The sequence below is a fragment of the Gasterosteus aculeatus genome, chromosome 13, assembly GCF_964276395.1.
Source record: "Gasterosteus aculeatus chromosome 13, fGasAcu3.hap1.1, whole genome shotgun sequence".
Lineage (NCBI taxonomy): Eukaryota > Metazoa > Chordata > Actinopteri > Perciformes > Gasterosteidae > Gasterosteus > Gasterosteus aculeatus.
Genome location: NC_135701.1, coordinates 12,402,351 through 12,421,683, shown reverse-complemented (window position 1 = coordinate 12,421,683; position 19,333 = coordinate 12,402,351). Strand labels below are relative to the sequence as shown.

Below are 19,333 nucleotides of genomic sequence, written 5' to 3'. Positions count from 1 at the left end.
AGGTGTTACACACAGCTGAGCACACATTTGGGCATGAACTTTGCTCATAAATGAATCTATTTGGACTCTGTCGTGTGTGTACGTGTACTTGTGTCTGGTGTTAATGGTGGTGAAGCAACATTCATTATCCCAGTCCCCCAGTAGACATCTTTTATTCATGGTATGATATAAGGCGTCAATGAAAGACCCCTGATGGCGCCACGTTTCACTTTATTAAAATCAAAGATAAATACACGCTCTGTAAAAAGACGTGGTTTCATGATTAAGGCGCTGGTCTTTCTTCAGCTTTCCAGCCATTAAGACGTGTTTCAAAGTCACAGAATCTAAATAATTGAAGCCTATGACTCAACAAAACAAGTTTGCTTAATGGACAATGGCACATGGGTGTCGACCAAGTCCAGACCGTCAAACGTGAACGCCACAGCACAAGTTCATCCATCAGGAGCAGTTTTGAAGGTGTGTCGGGCATCTGTTGGCGTGTGAGTGAACACAACAACATGAATGTCCTTCAGACCCGGGTTTGTTTGAGTGTTGTTTCTTCATTATTCTGGTTGAGGAGGAGTCATTTATCGCATGCCAATCCACCCATGTCGCAGCTGCCTACGCCTGTGTTGCTAAGCCTACTCGGATGGAGGCTCTCCACGGGGGATGAGGAGCCTAAAGCCGCTCCAGCCTGCTGCCACAGACAGAACAGCTCTAATCAAATCATTAAAGCTGAGCGCAGGGCAACTTAATGCCACACCTTTCACATATTGCTTTCATGCAATTATTTGATTTTGTTATCGTAAAAAAGTTTAAATCACAGGTTTGTTCACTTTGTTTTGATTGAGGCCAGCTTTTCATATTTCTAGTAGTCGAGGATGGTTACAATCATTTATCTTTCTTCCTATTTAGTATAATTATATGCAAGTGAAACGGTCAAGTGGTATGCAGCACAATATATATCAGGTGGAACACGTTGAGAAGAAGATGTCATGGCAGCACAATCCGCCATGGGAGAGCAAAATAAACATGATCAGACCTTGCCATCTGCACTGGGATGGCATGGTTGCCTAGCACTAGGCAGTGTTTGGATTGTCTGACGACGGTGATGTGCTGACGTTGGAGTGTGTGTTATTGTGTGTCTGTTTGTGTGCCATTTGTGCAGATGGCGCCATTCACATTATGGTGGATTTATTATCCTGAAAGTTTTCCAAATGAAGTCAGTCTGCTCTCAGATTTAAATCAGTGTGTCTGTGTTTGATTTTCTTATGTATGTTTGTGTATGCCTATGTGTTTACTTTAGTTTTGCCAGATAACATCACGGTAAAATGATCTATGATGACATTTTTTCACACCCTATATAGGCCCTACGATAGAGGAAAGTTTCTCATCAAAATAAGATAACTAATTGTGGAAAACTTTTTTGTATTCCATTCAACAGATCATTCGCATTAAGATTTGTTTTTCTTTATGAAAATGATAACATTTGGTTACTTTCAATCCCCACCCACACTCTTTCTCACCAAAAACAACTGTGGGTGAGAGTTATTAAGTCTCAAAATAGAGCTGCAGCAATAATAACAGTAATATCATGGAAACCCATATAATTGTGCTCTGAGTGAGACTGCTAATAGGGTTAATATGATAGAGATGAACGGCCGTCTTCAGGGCACAACCGGAAATTGAAATATAAAAACATTCCCATCAAACATTGAATGTGTTTCCCTGCCAAATTGGAGTGTGTGTGTTTGTGCGCGTGTGTTTGAGTGTGTCATTAATTGAGAGGGCAAAAGAGAAATGCAGTGGACCAACTTCCTCATCATTGCTAATTGTCAGTGGTGGAGAAATCCCAGGCAAATTAACAGAACCTTCATACAGTTACGTAATGCCCCAATGGAAAAATCAGACATCGAACCGACGGTCAAATTATCCATCTCACAGTCAAACAGAAGGGTTCATTTAGCATTTTCATAAGAATAATAAAAAGGAGCCCAGTCAACGTTACCCCACAAAGAGGGCAGTTTAATACAGCAGCTGCTCTGCTCTAACACAAAGGGTCTTCAGTTCAGCTGTGGTGTGTGTGCCACGTGTGTGTGTGTGTGTGTGGTGCATGTGGTTGCCTCTAAGTTTATTATTTAAAGCAAAATCTGTTCTAGCAAGTCAAGAAAAGTTCAATCAATCCAAGGCTTAAACAACAAGGAAATATGTAAATTATCAAATTATCCTATTATATTATTCCTTTGATACGATGTACTTTTTAGTTGTATTGTATTTTTTCATCATAGTCACTGAAGAGTTGAAGTGCATGCTTTACATTGTTTGTTATTTGGATAATGCTTTCTCCGCGCGTTATTTTCCTACACTTTGACAATAATGTAAGGTATCACAAATTAGCTTTTTGTGTCAGAAAAGATGAACCCGGCAGTCACTCACCAGGAGGGCTGACGCACTCCCAGCACACGCATTAAATGTGGGCCCTCATTCTCACCACCGTATGACGCGGAGGTGGCCAGAGTGGTTTAAACTTTAACTGACCGGCTGTGTTAATCACTGCCAGTTAATGTGTTTCACCCTCTAGACTCACTGGACATCAACTTAAGCCTGTATGATGTTACAACGTTTTCACATAAGGTGTCATAATGAGGGAAAAACAATTGTTTTGGATCAAGACTAGTTTTGAAAGAGGGGTTCTGTGTCATAAACACTGTATTTGGTTTCATTAAATGAATGACCCACCTGCCCCATCCACCCATCTGGCCTTCTGCCTGCCAGCCAGGACAAAGTAAGGTAAATGGAGCAGAAGTACAAACACTGCAATCTGCTCACTCGTCCCGAGAAAGCCGTTGGACCTCACAGACAAAGGCAGTGACCCACACAACCCTCCATCAGGGCCAGTCGCTCCCACGGCGCATGCCTCTGTGAATGGAAGGAGAGAAAAAGAGAGTTTGGGCAAAGTTTGGGTATGAGAGAAGGTTAAAGGGGAAGTAAGATGTCAGAGACCTTGTGTACTTGGAAGACCTTTAAGAAGACCCTGATGTGGACGTTGACCTGCCAGCGAAGAGGAGACACACTCAGAATACCACTTTGAACAGTATCCAAAGGAGACTGCGTGAATACAATTCAATGTTCCTGTGTTTTTCAGTAGAGCGATTAGAACACTTTTGAGATTTGAACAGCTCATGAATACAAAGCTCTCAGGATATAATATCAAACCGCCTGTTCCCTGGTGAAGAAATGAGATATAAAGAAAACAAGGAAGAAAAAGTAGACAGGTAGAGGAAACAAAGGAGCAGGACTAGGAATGGGTAAGAAAGACGATAAGTAATAGGGAGAGAACGAGCTCAGAGTTTGTCTGGAGAACACAACCAAAGGATTTCAGGGCAGAGGTAGTTGTGCTCGTCCCTGTTTCCATGGCGACCCAAATGTGCTGTCGGTGTAATGACGCCAGTTGGGAGTGTTGCGTTGGGGCCGCGCTGACATGAGCCACACGTGCCAATGCCCAGCTGACAGCAGTAAGCATACGCCACTATCTATTTATAGCAGCTAAGTGACACCCGGGAGGGACACAGACGGACGTGAGAGCCAAGGATGCCAGGTGCCCATAAACTACGTGGGATCTGGCACAGGACTGGATGAAACACCTTGATGGAGCTGGATAGATCCATGGGCAGATTGGGGCAGGAAGTCACAGTTGGGGTTACATTATCCTTCATCTGATCTCCGGCCACACTCACAAAGTAACAATTGGCCTCAGTCAACACAAAGAATAACACAAATCTATGCTTTTTTTTGGCGACTCTAAAACACGTTCCCACATGCACACGTTCTGCATAAATGTGCTGGGGTGATGACGGGTCAAACAGCATTTAAAAATATGAACCTAAAATGTATTCCACTGACTTAGAGTTACTAGGGCAGGGATGGCCATGACTGGCTGCTGGTGGAACTGTAGGTTAGAACCCACCCTGTGTTCCTGTACAGAAATAAAAGTGCAACAACCAAGTTGAAGGGACTTGACTTCTTATCGAGAGTAGCTACAATATGTAGTAAACACTCCCTCCTGGCAGGTCTCCCCGCCACCGCCATTCGACCTCTGCAGCTCATCCAGAATGCAGCAGCTCGACTGGTCTTTAACCTTATGAAATTCTCCCACACTACTCCACTCATCTGCTCTCTTTACCAGTGGCACGTACCGTGCTGTGAATGGATCGGGTCCAGTCTACATCCAGGACATGGTCAAACCCGACGTCCCGACCCGCACTCTCCGCTCTGCATCTGCTAAACTGCTCGTCCCTCCCTCACTGAGGGCAAAACACTCGACTAGATCACGACTCTTTGCTGTCCTTGCTCCGAAATGGTGGAACGAGAAGGCAGAGAGCCTTCACATCTTCCGCCGCAAGCTAAAAACACACCTCTTCAGACTCTACCTCGACAAAAAGACTAACAAATTGTAGCACTGAAATTGTACTTGTAACGCCACTTATCTACAGCAAATTGTAAATTGGCTTATTTGAGGAAATTGCACTTTCTTGTTTCTTGTTCTTCTGGGTTTGTACCTGAATGCACTTATTGTAAGTCGCTTTGGATAAAAGCGTCAGCTAAATGACATGTAATGTAATGTAAATATTGAGCACATTAGGACTTTTTCTCTATATTTTTATATTTACTTTCCACAAGGATGCAGTTGTAAAGGACCCAGGCGCAAACCGAGGTTTCAAACTATTTTTTAATAAAGATCTGCCTGGAAGAGAGCAGGCTTAATGTCAAGTGACCATTGAAGCATAACGGTCAGGGACACAGGGGAAAAAATAACATAAAATAATATACGCACAATGAGACAAGGAACACTCAAATACACCGGATAGGTGCAGGTGATTGGACACAGGTGCAAACAATTAGGGACAAGACAGACAATCACACAAGGGGACGAAGTTAAGCTAACCCAGAAACAGGAGAGGCCGGGAAACACACCAATGTAGTGACAGTAGTGAAGTGTATTAAGAGGCTGCATGCAGTGATGTAACGTGGTGATTGCATTGTCTTTAGAATCCTGTGTGCCTTCACAGATTCAACATCAACACAGGAATTAGTGATATAATATCAGATACTTGGACTGGATCCTGGACCGGAGGAGGTAAGTGGGACCTTGGTCACGAGCCCTTCGGGAGTGCTGGTGCTTAAAATGGGTCCTCCCTGCTCAGTCGGTCACACTGCTGACTTCACTATGTCCACCCGCAAAACCTGTCTGTTTGTGAAAGGTTGTGTTACAACATTTCAACGCCTTTGTTTTTATCCCTACCCGCCCAATTACTGGAAATGAATTGGGTGTATGTTCAAGACTTGTAACACGCTATTGTGTTGAGATGCTTTAGGTATGCATTGTCCAGTACAGATACTTCAGTAGAAACTCAATCACCCGTCAAATATCTGCCACGTACGTGTGCTATCGAACATTTCTGTGGCCAGGCTCCTATGACACTGATGCCCAGGAGATGTCCATTAAAGCGTGGAGGGACGTCTGCAGTTGTCACACACTGAGAGACACACCGGTGTCAAGCTGAGAGACCCTTGTTGTAATTACGCTATTACTGAACTAAATTATGGAGATCAATTTGCTCTATTAAACTAGCAGGTAAAGTAAACTATTGCTCTCTACGTATGCAAGTCTACCTGGGGCTCGGCAGAAGCATTTACTGGTCGGTCTGGAGTTTTTAGAACCCCCCTCCCCAGTCCCTCACAGATTCTCTGCGACTCCTGCCCCTGCCATGCGTCTGAAAAAGGACATTGTGCTGCGAGGAGGAACGTTCCAACCTGCCCAGGCTTGCTCCCATCTCAGCTCGCACACAAGTCCTATAAGCAACCGTCCTCAGGCTGTGGCCGGCAGACACAGGAGGTACTGCACACACACACACACACACACACACACACACACACGCCGGTATAGATGGGTGGTGGAACATCATGCTTAGGCCATGACATGAATACTGTTTTGGAATGAACTACTGTGTGTGTTTACAGTCCCTCCACTGCTCTCATTATAGGCTCTTGGTCCCCTCTGCTCTTCATGCGACACACAGGTGTACTGAACCCTTTATCTCAACGTGTCTTGTGCAGCACTTTTCCACTGCCAGTGGCCCCCCCGCAATAGAGCTATCGATGCAGCCGCGAGGGCACAATGGGGGCATTATTGGGGCGTCCACGCGGTTCGTCCCTCTCTCGGTCTCTCTTCCGATGGGGCAAACCGCTGATCCCAGTGGTGTGAAAGGCCGCCGCGTCGGCTAAATTTCCACAATCAAGCACAGCGCACAGCCCTCGCCGCAGAGCGACTCTCATACAAACACACACAGCACGTAAGCAAACAGCACAAAACGGTGATCTTTGTCCCCGCTCAGATCGATTTCTCTCAGCAACTCTGTGACCTCTAGCGCGGCACGTTAGGAGACACAATGGCTTTTGCCACCATCCATCCAAATGACCACAATGACAATCTTTGGCCGCTGACTGATCACAATAGGCCCCTCTTTGCCTTCGCGCCTCTGCTATTCTTCTGCTCGATCTCCCAGACAAAGCCCTGTTGCAGAAGTGCCAATTGAGCTTGAATAATCGCTCACAAAGGAGGCACTGACTTGGTGTTTCCAGCCCTCTTGCCAACTGTACCACATTGGGGACAGTGTGGCGTGAAGGTAAATTGGCATCTGCAGGCTCGCTCACGAGCACAACTTGGGTTTGTGGCAGTTAATATTTCGTACACAATAATTGTGTCCGATTTTTTGATCATTTGACCCGCATTGATTTCAATGTGTATGCCCATCTACAAAAGTCTAATCTAGTTTGATTTAAATACGGCTATTCCTGACAAATGACTCGAACATGTCGATGACTCAATTGTTTGTTCATATTTTTCAACTTTGCGTCCCAAAACAAAACTGGAAAATTGACAGAAATTAATCTTATAAATAAACATTTCCCCTGGAGTTTCTGCTGGACCAGGAGGTGGTGGTCCACCAGAGTTGTGAATATAATTTAAATACAGGTCGCTAATCTGATCTGGGTCATGTAGCCTCTCTCTGCCAATCCCAGGCGCCCTCCAGTGTGCCATCCGTCCCCATCGCCAGCTCGGATGATTAACAGGCTTAACCGTCTCACAACGTGCGACCTTCACCGAGCTGCTCAGTAAATGTCACAACGCTTCATTCTATCTTGAACACTAGAATAAGAAAAGACGAATTCGAGGCTTGTACCCATATACCCATCTCATACGCGCCCGCGGTCATCTAACGCATCTTTTCACATCACCGCGCGCAGCGTGCGTGCGGCCGGGAGGCTGGCACGCTCTCCACTTTATGAATGGATGGGTGTGGCCACGGTGACGAGCGCGAGGCTGTCGTCACCGGGCGGATCGGTGGCGTAGCGGTGGAGGCTGCTTCCACCGACCGAGACACAACTGCTCTGCCGCCGCCACGGAGAGACAAGCCCGAGGAGGAGAGGAGAGTGAGAGAGACCCCAGCGCCCCCCCTCCGCCCCCCCCGACTCTCCCATACACACCCTCCCGCTACCCAACGAAGACACAACTTCTGGCGAGAAAATAGGTGAGCTGGGGGTTAAAAAAGAAAAGAAAATAAGATGAGGCGGGGAGGCAAGCGGACTTTGGTCATGGGAATGTTAATGTTGTTTAATATACATGGAAAGTGAGCAAATTAGACGGATGCGACGCGGATAAAATGCGTGCGCGCGCAAGATCGTGGATGAATACCTCGTGCAATTGCATGTGAAGTAAAGATGTAAAGTCAGAGCGTAATCGTTACTTTGGAGGGGAGGGGGGGACAAAGACGGACAAAAGAAAGTCGGAAAAGGGCTCCCTCCTCCAGCCCCCCCCCCCCCCCCCGCTCCCTCCTCCACCTCCTTCTAGGTGTGACAGAAACAACAAAGGGACGCAGGACAAACTCGCATCAGGACCACAGGCGGGCGGATCGCGGTGCACTGCAGGGTGAGCTGCAAGCAAGAGTACGTCTGCTGCCCCCCCCCCCCACCCCCCCCAGGCAATATGCAGCGGTCTTAACCCGATTCCTCTCGGCGTGTCTCGGCTGCAACAGTCGGGGGTGTTTTTCATCCGTCCAGCGGCGGCAGGTCCACACCAAACGCGAGCGATCTATTGGACGCCCAAGCCGATGGACCGGGACGGAGCAAAAGTGTTAGAAAACGCGTGAGATGTGTCTCTGTGTTGGAATGCTCTGAAAGGGACCCGCGTGTGTGTTTGTTGCCTTGCAGTTGTATGAAAGGGGGGAGAGCCGACAGCCAGATTGGACCTGAAGGAAGCAAAGCAGCGGACTGAAGCGAAGGACTAAAAGCGGACGGGGAAGGAGAGAGATTCCAGAAGTGAATGTCTTTTAGAGGTATGGAGCCCCCGGGACCGTCACACAGCCGGGCAATTGCGAGGATACAGTGTGTGCATGAGGGTTGCGCTAGAGTTGTGTTAGTTTGGGGGGGGGCTCAGTTTTGCTGTCATGGATGGACGACGTTGACCGTGCCTGATGTTTAACTTCTGCTCAGGATAGTACTTTTGGGAGATGAGACCCCCCAAAAAGTCTGTCATGAAGAGGCACTTTTATTTTATAGCAAGAAAACCTGCAATTCCGGTTGTGCTTTGGTTATGTTTTCTTTTTAAAGTAGGCTATGAAAGATATTAAGAAAAAACATTGGCATATTGAAAAATCTAATTTAATGCAATATTAGGAGAAATGATAGCAATACTATTTGAATAAAAAGCATTTAAGTTACTTTTTATGAAAAGGGAAATTCATAAAATATTATTATACTATATGGCATGAAGTCAATATTATAGTTTAATAATGGCAAAATACTTAATCTAAATATCAGGTCTTATATTTGAATACTTATTTGTTAAAATATAGAAATAGTGTGAGTGAGTCCAGCTTGGCACTGCTACAGAGCCATAGTGGCTGCTGTCATTTTTTGTCTGCTTAAGCACACAAAGGCCACAGCATGGAAGGAAAGTCTCTGTCTGCAACCAAAACATCATCCAGTTATCAACCAAACCACCAATGATTCTTTCCTCGTCCTTTTTCCAACACTCTGCACAGAACAGATCGTGGGTGTGGGGGGGGGGGGGGATGGTTTCAGAGTTTGCATCAGTTCCTTCGCTCTGTCCCATTCCTCCATGTTTTTCTATCAGCTGTGGAATTTGAACCATTCTCCCACTGGGTTCAGGCCCATCCCTCATGTCTGCCCCTGCTCGGAGGAGGAGGTTGTCTCTAAAGGAGGCTCTGACTGTGTGCGGGGCTTTCCTGTAGAGTTGCTCACCAGACATTCCTGGTTGCTGCTTGGTCGTCTAAAGTGCCGAATCCACACAGCTAGAGTCATATAAGAAGCCAAGTTGTTGTGTAAGTTGAGCGTTAGTGCACACACTAGCACGCTGACATACACATACAGTATACTGTAGAGTCTGCTTCAAACCCGCACCTCCCCTATACGGGATCCAGAAGGACTCTGACATGTGTGCATGGGAAGGCTTTTCATTGTTTGTATGTGCATGCACGGGCGTCCGCATGCATGTATGCAAGGATTGTTAGTTGTAACTTTTAAAATGCTGAAGCCATCCCACGTTTAGAGACGCTAAAATGCACCTCCTTGCATGCCAACACAGGCATTCACACATTGAAAAATCAAAAAGTAAAACAAAGACTCACAGTATAACAGTGTCTTCTTCCCTTACCAGCACTACATGATGTTTGTCCTCTTGAGTAAGTTTTGGACGGAGTGAAAACATGGTGGTGTTGTGCTGGTGGTGATAGAGTGTGTGTGTGTGTGTGTGTGGGCAAAGGATTGTGCAGGTTGATGGAATCTGTTTGTTTCTCTCCTTTTGGCCGCCTCTTTGGTGTTTTTTTTAAGCAGGGTGTCAGTGAGCAAAGAATTAAGCTGCGGATAGTCGAAATAATGGAGTACAGATCCTGAGGAAGAGGGACACGAAGGGGTTTGACTGAGGGGAAACTGGAGCAGAGCAGGCTGAGGGAGCGACAAAGAGAAAGAGAGCGATTGTCTAACGGTAGACTGCGTAATGCTGTGAACATGTTAAATGTGACGGCATAACTTGGTATCTTTTAACACGTCCTCTTCTAAGTTTGAAAACAATAAATGAAAATATAAGTGGGAAAACCTCTATCTTAAAAAAAAAGGCTTCGTTAATTTATCAAAGCAAATAAAACTCAATTGTTCCACAGCCGAGTCCACATATAGAACGTCTTAGAACATCCATCTTAACTTCTTCTGTGTGTCTGTGAAAAGCTTCATCCGCTTGTTAAACTACACAATGAACACAATAATCATATGAAATCAAACCCATATGCCAGCAACAGTTTTTTGTTGGGTACATACTCACTATTCCATGTATGCAGGATGTAAAACACATCTCTTCATGGCCAGACAGGCTCATGTGTGAGGCAATGGGCTGTCTGTGCGTGGTGAGAGCCTCAGATAGGAAGGTGTCGCGTCATCAGCGAGGACAGGACCGTGCAGGGCCGGTCCAAGAGGCCGAGGGGAGATAAGTGAGCCACTTCATTTCAGGGCTGGTGTCTTCCTGTGTCGTGGCCAGGCGGGGCGGAGGCCAGCGTCTGACACGTGTGTTGAGATCCAGGCATGTCGAAATGTCTTTTTGTGCGGCTTTAAAATAACTGATTACCACAGGCCTGCGATAAGACAGGGTCCGGGTCCGGGAAGCATCCCCTCAAAAGACAAGGCTGCTCTTTAAAGCAAATGGTGGGTGGATTGACCCTAACCCCTTGATCCACCCGGCAAATCACCTCCTTCTGTGAGCTTCATTCCACCGAACCTGTGTAACTTACTGACTTCATGTTTGTGGGTACTTGTACATGTGTGCGTCTTCTTGTGTGCTCCGAAAGAGACAGGATGTTATGCCACAGACACCAAGAGGCACAGCTTGGTTGCTTTGCTCTAGCTGCTTTCTATTTATGTTTGTGTGTGTGTGTGTGTGTGTGCGTCAGTGCACTTCTGTGTATCATGGACGGTGTTCTGGCCCCATCACGTTAACGAATATACCTCCCTGTGCATCTGCGTGCCTGTGCACGTGCAATGTTTTCATTATGTTCATACCTCTGTATGCGATGCGATTCCTGGAAGACTCTTTCTTCCTTTCTCTCTCGTTTTGTGGCAGAAAGCCACGCACCTTCGGGGAGTTGACCCAAAGTCATATGACTAATGAGTAATAGTCATATTATAAGCCAACTAGATATTCAAGTGTGTCTGTGTGTTGAAATCACAGATCACATTTAGGCAGAGTTTGTGTATGTGCATTGAGCACTATGAGCTTGGCTGGACGGGTGTGGTTGTCCTTCCATCCCCGACAGGGCTAAGGCGAACCCGTGCACCAACCACTCCCCATGTCTGCTCTATAGGTCTTTCTTCTGCTCACATGCAGTGGTAATCTCATAGTCTCTCATATTCAATGCCTGTCTCTTTTTCTTCCTGTTTGTTCTCACATCTTTTCTGCCTGTCTGTCCACCTCCCTTCCTCTTATTACTCACACACTATTCAAATCTGTGGCTTGCATCAAATAAACCCGCATGTCATTTTAGCGCTGATTGCTGGCGATACTGGGAGACTTGTAAATGTGAACAAGAACAACGGCTGACTGTTTTCTTTCAGTTTTCCGTGACCTTGGGTGTTGCTGAGGGTTTGCACTTAATTGCTTTCATTGTACCCAGGACTCTCCTTATTTAATTGAACGTCTCATCATACTTACACGCCCCCTACTCTGCCTCCATCGCATGCATCCCAAAACCTCCCTAACCACCCAAACTCAAATACACGACAAAACCACAATGACTCACATGCAGAACCACAGAAACTCCCTAAACCCACATTTGGAAACACAAATAGACATAAACACCTTGGCACACGTGTCCGTCTACATCCCTCTGTCTCCTCTGGAGTAAGAACTGAATGCGTTTAGGGTGCCGTTCCCGCTTATCGTGGTCAGACGATCGCACCTGTCCACCGGTAAAGGTGTTTCAAATCTCTAAACGGGTTGTCTTCCTTGTGCTTGTAATCGCCCACGTGCCAGCCGATCGAGGGCCGTCTGCGTTTTGTAGTTTAGGAGGCTGATGCAACCTGACTAACACTCTCTGTCTCTCCCTTCTTTTCCCCCACACACGCACACACAGTGCTGACCGAGAGTAAGTTGCAGATGACAGTTCTGTCATCATCCCAGTCAGTGTTTGTCTGACTCCAGTCTATGTGGTTTGCTCTCCATGAAACTCAACATAATCTATGTGGTTTGGAAAGTCAGTCTATTTTTAGTCATTGCATACTTTTCCTCAAAAGATTGTTAAAACTTAAGTCAAGTTATTGCTTTCTTTTTTGATAAATGAGAGCGTAGCATGAAGCGTGATGATATTTAGGTCAGAATAAATATATAAATAATGACTGGTAGCTTAGATCTGCCTAGATCAGGGGTGCCCACACTTTTCAGGCTCGCCAGCTACTTTTCAACTAGCAGAACGAGTCGATGTGAAGTCATTTTTTTTGTCGATGGCACTGCGATCGACCTGCATTGGGCGTCCCTGGTCTAGATAGTATATCACTTTGCACATTTTTTCACTTGCTGTTTTCACAAGAACCACCTTCCTTTCAACATAAATATTTAATCGATATTGTCAATATCATTTGTACATTATGCCGCGATGAATTTGTCAACAGAAGCCCCGTTATAAAAAATGTATCGACTTATCGTGCTAGAGTGCATTATAGCTATTATGGTTAAATTGCGTTGCATTTTCTCCCCACCGCAATGTGTCAATAATACATTAAGGATGAACTGTTTATGTAACCTAAATGGTTAAACGCTGTGTAGAATTCTTTGGGACATTTTGTAAAAATTAAAATATATCTTGAACATCTTAGTCTCATCTGAACAACTTCTGTTAACCAGTGATTTGGATTAGCCGGGAACAATTATGCACAAAGAGCTTCCACCCCAATGCCCCTTGACCTTATTCAAATGACTAAAACCTCTGTGGCAGTGCTGCAGCTTTGCAACGGAGGACATGTGGTCACTATTGTTCGGTTGTATCACCAGTCCATGGCGCAGCAGTGCGGAAATAACCGGACACCAGTATAGATTTTTCCATCACGCTATTAAAGGATGCCGACTGTGCAGAATGTTTGTGTGAGCATCTGTGTGCATACACGTGTCTACTTGTTTGATGATATTCCGTTGCAGGTGGAGTTCCATGTTGACTTCAATTTAAATAGATTCAAGCAGTGTGTAAGGTATTGAATTCCACAACTATCAGGGGGGTCTCATATCTCTATATTTGGTGATTTGTGTGGCCAGCTGGAGAGTTACATGGATCCTCTGCTGCCGGAGGAAAAGCTTTGACCTGATGCAAGGATTTCACCCCATAACGGGTCTGTTTTTGTTTGCAAGTGCGATTCAATATGAGGAACTCTAACTAAGAGGATGGAGAAACAACATGCAGGGTATTTCAACTAAACACAACAAAGGACCTTCCTGTTATGTCTCAGCTCTCTGTAATTACGTTTATTTTGTTTGATATTTTTGCTTTTTACCCTTTTAACTCCATCCTTTCTATTCCTGTATCTGTGAGGAAAAAGTGTGTTTAGGGGTAGACTGATGCTGTTTCTCTTAGCCCGATACCATTATAGAAGAATAAAGAACAACATTTTGATAGATATTAACAGAATATTTACATTAACACTCATTCTTGAAATTTGGTTATTATGAATTCCATTGAGTAAATTCTCCTACAGTTAAATAAGCTCAACAAACATACTAACATAATGTATCTTTAAAAGCCATTTGCAAATTAAAGTGTTTACAGCTTAAAGAGCATTAGTTCACCAATTTCTTCTTTATTACTCACGAATCACTGGATACGTGTACCTCCTTAAGCTTCTAAAAGTTACTCAAATAAAATGGACAATAAATCATTATTTAGTTGGAGTTATTAGTACTTTGCAGAGTGGACTGGGTTGATGTAATGATTGTCTGCAGTGTTGCATCTGCTTCCATGCGGCAGACTGAAGTCCAGAGGTATTTGCCTTGGCTTCAGTTTTTGTTTATTCAGGCTGGTTCAGGAATACTGACTGACCGCTGCCAAGGCCAGATGCATCTCTTTCCTCGTAACACTTGCATTTTGCTCCTGCCCCCCCCCTTCCGGTTACTGTCACATTGGTCAGACCTTTGCACAGTTTCATTACATCCAGAAAATATAAATCACCTTAACCCCTAACCCTAGCCCGACCATGCCAGCATATGTATGCTCATTCATTACCAGATAACCAAAGAGGATTTTTTTTTTTGCTCTAGAAGACTGAGAGCTCTGTTTGCCCTCCATCATCCTTCCCTGTTTGAGGTCAGATCTCAACCCCGTTCCAAAGTTGACTCCGATACATCCTCACCAGAGTGCGTGTGTCTGCAGAGCTGTTTGAGTTTCAGAGAGGTTACCCACATCCCGGCATCCCCACAGGTAGCAGTGAGGTGTCAGACTGACTTAGATTACCCATAAATATCGATGGAAAAACTCCTGGCAGGTGACAGATTACAGTACTGTGTTTACTGCCCTGTTGATCTGAAATGAAAGGACTGGTGAATGATGCTCTGAAAGGTATCCAGAGCATGATGTTAGTCATCATTGGAACCCATTTGAAATCGAAAGTAGGAAGACGTTGCCTTCCCTTAACACTATTACATACTTTCATGACAATCTGCAATTAGATTTGTATCTCGTATTCGGCTTACTCGCTAATTCCTTCAACTACTCAGACAACGTTGGTGATTGTTATACAATGACAATCAACAGGGAATCCAGTGAGGTTTAATAGCCAGCTGTCTTTTAGCTGCTCAGTAAACACCAGGCTTTAGTCAGCACCTCCAGTATCTTAGGACCTCATTATATAATTATAATGAGGTCTGGATCTTTTATTCTGGCATTACACGCTTATTCAGAATTTATATATTGAATAGGAATCATCTATTTAGGCAGTAGCCAGAATAGGCCATACTAATGTAAAGTTATCTAATGGTTTTCATCTTTTACATTTGTTAAAAAGTACTTAAAAGATCTGATTACTTTTAGCTTGCTATCTCCATACTAACAATCTCCAACTACACAATAAACCATTTAAGGCAGGTTGTCCATGTTAAGGTCCACTCTTATTCCCGCTGCCGGATTAACCAAAGGACCTAAAGAATTGCTAGGGAATATATCGGGTGGATTAAAGCAATTTCAACATTGAAACTTTTTTTAAATGGAAGCAGGCGTGTCATAGACAAGATGCTCAGAGGATTACACTTGTTCAATTTGTTAAAGACAGAATGTGGCAAAGAGGTTATGACCTTGCTGAATTATTTGCTGTGTAGTCCATCTCTAAGGAAAATGTACTGTATATAAAAGATAACCAGGGGATATACTGCACTTACAGGTGCATTGTGATTTTCTTGCTATTTAATTAATAAACATTGGTATATAAAGGCATACCATTGTCAACAATGATATGCTGATAGCAGCATCCACCCTATTTACTATTTTTAGAGCCGGGCCACTGGTCTGCCCAAAGGATCCCATCAGACTTTCTGTTGTTGTCGTTCTTCTGCAGTCAATGTCTTTATGGCTGGCCTATGCATGTTGCCTTGCTAAGCTCAAATGTGTCCTAGAGTCATCCAAACGTTACTCCGCTATAGCACTTATTCTTTTATATCCCGTGGCCACCTCCTCCCAGATCTCTATTTCCATATCTGCCTACGCGTCATTCCCTGACCTGATTCTCACACCTCACCGTGACGTCATTCCCAGCCAGATCCCTGACTTAAGCAGCACAGCTCATCTCCGTCCCTATCGTGCCCTCAGTCCTGTGCAGTACACCAAAGGGGTCCTGGACCTTCTGGCAACTGACTGGGATGATGACAGAACTGTCATCTGCAATTTACGGTACCCTCGGCCAGTACTCGGTGTGTGCGTGTGGGGGGGGGGGGGGGGGGGGGGGGGGAAGAAGAAGAGAAAGACAGAGTGTCAGTCAGGTTGCAACACTTTTGAAGTAATGCTTTGGATTAAAATCTGAAAATGTTCTGGCAAAGTGAACTCTCACTTTAAAAGTTTGGACCAGCAGTTGCAGAGAGCCTTAATAAGATTAGCCTTGCCACTTGACAGCCACAGCTTAAGGGGCACCTCTACTGACCCGTGTGCCTCTATCCAGCGGAGAGTGTGCATTTGTTTTTGCTTGTGTGTGTGTGTGATATATATATATATATATATAAAAATAATAAAAAGTGTGTCATTTTGTGGGGGAGTCCAGTTATGCCTGCATTTTTGAATTCATGAAAAAAATAAAAATAGTAAGTTATGATTATTTTGTGTCTGTGCATGAATGTGAGCATAGCAAGACAAGACATGCCCACACAACCAGAATGTCCTCAGAACAGAATGCAGTCAGTATTTTGAGGCTGTGCCACGCAGTTTGTCTTTATCACAGAAGATTTACACCACTTATGAATTTAGAGCAACCCTTCAGCCTCTCAACAACCCCTGTACATCTGGTCCGTAGCATTCTTTTTTTCAGACCGTGGTTTTTCGATAAACAGGCTATAAATTCCCGGAAAGGATTATGAACCAACAAGAAGATAATTTGTCAGACAAAAAGCCCACAGAAAAACAGCTTTTTCCTAATTGGTACCCAGAGATGTTCCAACCATTGGGCTTGATGTCATGCAGAGGAAACCACAGCCTCACAAAAGCAGAGGTACATTGAAATGGGCACTGATGGTGGTAAGTGTGTGTGTGTGTGTGTGTGTGTGTGTGTGTCAGATGCCCCTTTACTCAAAATGGAGTCTGAGGGCAGCTCGCAAGAGACAGTGAGGCACTCACGGTAAAGGTTTAAGTTGGCACCAACCCGACCGTACACACTAGGCGGTGTGGCCTTCCTCCCTCACTGATCCCACCCTCCATCCTTTCCTTCTGGGTAGCTATTCCCAACACTATCCAGCCTTCACCCCAGGAACTAAAGCCACTTCACATTCCCAGAATATTCCACCATGATGGCCCATCATCACCAGCACAGACTTGACCCGAAGGTATACGTTGGTAATATAGTCATTAACACTTTCTAGGGTGATGGGAGGGAAAGTATGCAGACAGCAAAGTGTTAGAGCTGTAGCCTACTGTTTGGGATATAGGTGACCTCAGGCACATTGTAATAGCTCATAAATCTTATTCATAGAGGTTTCTCTCTGGGACCCTTTTACCCTCACACACATTGTTTTTTAGATTCTGTACTGGTTGTGAAAGATACCATTGCTTGATTGCTTGTAGTTTTCCTTTTTACCAGTACTTTTGTAAGCAATGGAGTGATATGTGTTTATTATGAAATAAAGAGGCAACAACAGCTGGTAACAAAAATGGAGTTTTCCAACTGAGTGTAGATTAGACAACCTGCTGATGACTTAGTACGTAAACAATGTCCCGGGCCTGTCTCTGGCTCTCTGTCCGTCTGTTTCTGTACGTTCATCAGACCCCCTCTAGCATTGAATAGTTTTCAGTTTAGCTCAACGTCTGCCAACATGCACACTACCCGACACCACAAGGGCCTGCTGTTACATGTCAGCCAGCTGGTTAAGGGAACACATCTCAGCACCTCTCCATGTCTAAAGTGTGTCTGTGTGTGTGTGTGTGTCAGAGATTGACATCGGTGTTTGTATGTATTGTTCTTACTCTCTACCTTCTTTTTTACGAGCTTTTTTTTACTTCAACCTCAAGTCATTCATTCCATTCTAACGACTCACCTTTGACCTCTGAAGTGAAATTCTTATGCTGTTTTCTTTTTTTTTTTTTTTTGTGTCACTTTGCAAAACAGGAATATGTCAACCTGCCAAAAAAGAAGCGAATGATCTGATACTGTAGATCTACATATGTACCCGTGGAATGTAGTGCTTGTTTATATGTGTGTGTGTGTGTGTGTGTGTGTGTCCCGGCCTAGGGTAGAATTTAATCTTTGATACTGTTATCAGCTCAATGGTGCTGGAGACCTGTTTGGAAAACCCACTGCAGCTCTGACCTATTTGTGTCAGTGTACACAGGGCTGCATGTGGACTGTTTTCCAGTGAGTGTGTGTTGTATGTGTGTGTTTATTAGTGCTCGGGACGGTGTGTGTTTAAGGAGAACTCTCTATGGACTTGGGGAGTGTGAGAAGCCGGGTGTTTTGACAGCTTTAGAACAGTTCCAGTACAGTGCTGGGGCAGGGGGTGTGGAGGCCTGTTGGATATTTGGGAGAGCTGCAGGGGGGAGAATAGGGGAATGAGACGAAGAGTTTCATTCCAAAGTGCTCTACGGACATAAAAATCATAGCAGCTATCCATTGCTTAGTATTACAGATATTCCTGTCCTATATTATCATCTATAATCCATTCAAACCCAGAAGTAAATATACTATAATCTATACAAGTACTGTAAAAGTACAATATTTTACTGAAACATCAACATGACCATACTTTGTACAGGTGTTACATTAAAAATAATTTGGGGTATCATTGATGCAAAATGAAGCCCTGCTTAAAACTGACCTGAAAGCATTTTCAGAGGGTAAATGAAAGTATTGTGCAAGAGAAAACATTATCCACTCAATAGGGATTTACTGAACTTTAACAGAATTATTTTTCAAAATGAACAAATTGAGTCCTTCAGTAAAAGTTGAGGAACATCGGAGGGTGTTGAATATAGTGCAAACTAAGCTGATTATTTGTCCAAGTAGGAGGACCCTTGTTGTCCAGATGGTTAAAGAATGATCTCCGTTCATTCTCCCAACTTTAATCTCGCCAAAGTGTAACAGCAATAGGAGTGGACTTCCCACACACGATGAAGCTCAAAAACAAAGCCACTCAGTCCTCTCTGTGCTACTGTAGCTGAAAGGCTGTAAGCTCAGTGAGAGTCCACCTCTCCTACAAAGGGGCTGCCTCTCCACATTTCTAAGCCCGCTCGCTGCCAGCGCTGTTGAACCCCTGCTTTCTCCGGCAGCATTCCGCTCCATCTTTCATGCTGTTTCATTCTGGCCGTGCCAGTCAGGTCAGGGGGCAGTGTTTTCTCAGGCCTTACAGACAGCACTGGACAAATACATGGACACATTGCACATTCAAATATCATTTGTGTAACTGTGCTGGTGCAATTGCACGTGGGATTTTGCATGTTGAGTGCAAGAACATACATGAAAACCTTGTTTGTGGGGACAGACTGAGGAGAAAAAGGGTAAAGTATTTGATTTGTGGTCTTTGACTCTAAGCATTTCGTGTGACAGCCTCTGATCTGCA

General features: G+C 44.5%; 1 protein-coding gene across 3 annotated transcripts in view; it reads left to right on the top strand.

Moving 5' to 3' along the window:
• Positions 1-7,346: 7,346 nt before the first annotated feature.
• The window catches only part of rhobtb4 (Rho related BTB domain containing 4), a 34,443-nt gene continuing 22,456 nt past the window's right edge, over positions 7,347-19,333 (top strand). Inside the window, exons 1-2 of one of the 3 annotated variants that reach the window (XM_040195354.2) lie at positions 7,347-7,571; positions 8,251-8,375. The gene's annotated coding sequence lies outside the window, so the exon portion shown is untranslated. Of the gene's footprint in view, positions 7,572-7,829; positions 7,987-8,250; positions 8,376-19,333 lie in introns of those variants that run through there. The other 2 variants (XM_040195355.2, XM_078087596.1) reach the window with 2 other exon arrangements.